The sequence below is a fragment of the Echiichthys vipera genome (assembly GCF_963691815.1).
Source record: "Echiichthys vipera genome assembly, chromosome: 13".
NCBI classification, from domain to species: domain Eukaryota; kingdom Metazoa; phylum Chordata; class Actinopteri; order Perciformes; family Trachinidae; genus Echiichthys; species Echiichthys vipera.
The window spans coordinates 17,230,292-17,234,083 of NC_139838.1; positions in this window are offsets into that span (position 1 = coordinate 17,230,292).

Consider the following 3,792-nt stretch of genomic DNA (forward strand, 5'->3'; position numbering starts at 1 on the left):
TACCCAAATAAACAAAACATTTTCTCAAAGCTATAGTTAGTGGTATGTAGCCATGTATTTAGTTTTGGTTTTATTTAGCTGTCTGTCTTGTCTTAGAGTTTTATTCATTCTTAATAGCTCTTCGCACCATAAATTAAATTCACGTTTAGATTATTCAATAGTGGAAGAAATTCTAGAGACAGATATCTCCAAACCTGTGCAAATAAAACCAAAACTATAGACTGCAGCTGCGGACTGAAGTGGATTAAATTAAATAAGAAGTAGCCTAGAGTCACAATATTGCTTAATGATTGCCACTATGTACCGATTTAATCAATGTTCGAACCTCTTGGGCGGCTTAAGAACAGCCTCAACGTGAAATTATCTTGACCACATGAACCTGTCTCATATTAGTCGGATGGTGCGAGTTTATATTGACCTCATTGACCTGACCGACTTGGTAGGTTAATTCAAGGTTTTGGGACTTTAGATAGATAGATAGATAACTTTATTTATCCCGAGGGGAAATTAGGTCATCGTAGCAGCGGTACAAAGCAAACAGAGCAATTAAGTCTCACTTTTTAAAAAAACATGCTTTATGGATCGGGCGCCGAAACTCTACATGTCTGGGTTTATAACCACCATGATCTTCCTCTCAGACCAATTGAAATCAAAAGCCAGAGCAGAAAAAAATGCGTACAACACGTGCCCTTCTTCTTTGGGAAAAGCAAGCAGTGTTTTATTTTGTTCTCTCCTCCCTCTGCCTCTCCCCTTCTCTCTCTCTCTTTCCATTAGACTTTCTCTCGGTGTTCACAAGCAGCCCACGCTAAATCCCTGCTTGTTGACTTTATTGTGTAAAATTACAGAGAAAGGGCCAACATGATTCCACACTCGCATGTGCCCTGAAAGCATGTGCATTGAATTATTTGCAGGGCGAGAGAGGGACAGAGAAACGTGCAGATAAGCAGGACAAAAGGAAGAGTGTGTGAGAGAAATAAATTGGGAGAAAAAGAGGGGAAGGATGTACAAGTGAGCAGCGAGAGACACAGAGAGAATCATCTGCAGCTACAGATGACAACTGGAAAATGAGCCGAGGCAATATGTAATCCCCTCTGATGTAGTTTTACCTCCGAACGCTGTCTCCTGCATCGGTGGCAGCAGAGGCTACAGCAGTAGGAGGCGCGTTGCTATGGAGTGGGAAGATTTTCAGAGTGAGCACCATTACAAATCTAGCTGAGGAGAGGAGAGGCAAGAGGATAATGAAGATCAGGAGGGGAGGGTGGGAGAGGGGTAGGTCACAGGCTACGAGGACGATAAAGGGAGATGAGAAGGTTGAAGGAGAGATGAGAGAGAAAGCAATAAAGCAAATGCATTAAGGGCAGAGGTGAGAGACAGAGAGGTGCAGAAGAGAGAAGGACTGACAACAACAGAATAAAAGGAGAAAGAAAAATGTGCATGCAGGTCATAGACACAGAATAACACAATCTGCTAAAGTGTTTCATCTGAACCACCTCCATTACGGCCTCCGCTCCATTTAAAGTAAAAATGACAGCCCGACAGATAATTAACGAGAGACACTTTTCACCGTACATGTGGTTTTTTTGCTCATCTCACCAGAAGAAAGCGAGTATTTCTCTTTTTCAGCCCCTGCATTATTCATAAAATCAGTCGGATGATCCTTTCAGTGCCACTTTGCCCTCGCGGTGCCAGAAACGGGAAGAAAAACTGCAATCTTCAGAGGAGGAAGGGAGACATTTTCATTACATTACACACACTACGGCATTGTTGAGAGGAGAACAAATGCAATCTTTTGTGTTGCTTCACTTCCCTCTGCGCTATGTAGAGGAACATAATATATATTGTGTGTGTGTGTGTGTGTGTGTGTGTGTGTGTGTGTGTGTGTGTGTGTGTGAGGGTGTGTGTGTGTGTGTTGAACTCAAATGAACAATATTCAGAATTATATTATTAAACTGGGATGGCCCCCTACTGGTGACAATAAGATTTTAGTCAGGGTGAAAACAGACAACAATAGTGACCTTTTCTTATTTTTTTTTTATGGGAGGAATTTTATAAATAATTTTAAATAAAATAAAATAAATAAAAATACAACAAAAATAAAGATGTACTTGATACAGGGTTTGTAAACTTTTTCTAATGTAAAATTCAAACACTTTCAAGGTCCATTTTCAAGCTTTTCAAGCAACTTACAGAAGTTGAAAAGGATTATTTGACTTTTTAATCACGTATGGAATTATGTCTTGTAATACCAGAAGGGTAAGAAATTAAATTCAATTTCTATTCCTTGGCTTTTTTTTGTGAAAGAAATACAATACGGATACAATTTTAAGCATTTTCAAACCTTGAAAACACAACATTAATATTTAAGTATTTTCAAGGATTTCAAGCACCCGAACGGGACGAATCCTGTTGATAAAACACCTAAAACTAATATCCTTCACCATATGCATTTAAAGGAACTGTATGTACCAGTGAACACAGACAATGGATGACAAGCTTATTCATAAAGCCAAATATGTCTCAACTAACCAAAACAATGACAACAGACCTAGACCCAGAAGTTTCTGTCTGAGACAAAATGAACACGTTTAAGTTGAGTTTTCAATCACAGCACTGCGGTGCTACATCACATGCATTTGGCTTTCCTTTAACACTTTGACATGCTGACATGAGGAGACAGGAATCAAACCAACAACATCATTTCTCTTGCCACATGCTGTTGTCCGGCTGTCATAACTATCTCATAACCACAGCTCCCACAGTGAAAAACAAGATGATGTAAGAGTAGGTAATGTTTCTGTGTTAGAATTTAAGTTATCCAACTCATCTCCCCACTGCTTCCACAACACAGTGAGGCGTATGACCTCACACACACACACACACACACACACACACACACACACACACACACACACACACACACACACACACACACACACACACACACACACATACACATACACATACACATACACATGCACATGCACATGCACATGCACATACACATACACACATACACACATACACACACACACACACACACACACACACACACACACACACACACACACTGTCTGTTTATACTGTTCCCCATCTGTTTATACCGTTCACATTATTATATTGTTTATACTATATTGTGTGTTTATTGCTTATATTATACTTTGCTTATTGTTTTATTATATATTATTTTTCTAAAAATGTACCAAGGGGGAGTAGCACTCCAATTTCGTTGTATGCAAATGCAATGACAATAAAGGCTATTCTATTCTATTCTATTCTACACGCACACACAGACAGTGTATATCAGCCTAGAGTGGATAACAGATGTAACCATAATAAATTCAGTCCTGTAGTCATTAATTGTGAGTCACCTCACTTATAAATATGATTAACACGTTGAATTTGAGTGAGCCGTTACCAAGGCTACTGCAACTTCTAACACGTGCGAGATACAGTTGATTTAATGATACAAACAACAATCAACAGAATCGTTTATAATATTTAACTTCAGATGTTTTAGAAGTTTTTAACTCAACATTTTTGACCAGAGCTTCCAGGATAAATGGCCTGTGTCCTTCATGTTTAGTCAACATCTAAAATAAGAGGCAATCAACGTGACTGATGCAAGAAAGAACGCGGGATGACCACCATGAAAAACAAAATATGGATCAATAAAAACAGCCTGAGCATAACTGCTAAGTACTGTTTATCTGAGCACAACAACAAGGATTTACAATGACCGCTGATAAATATCACCCTCAAAACGTGCATTAGGACACAAAACACAAGCTAACA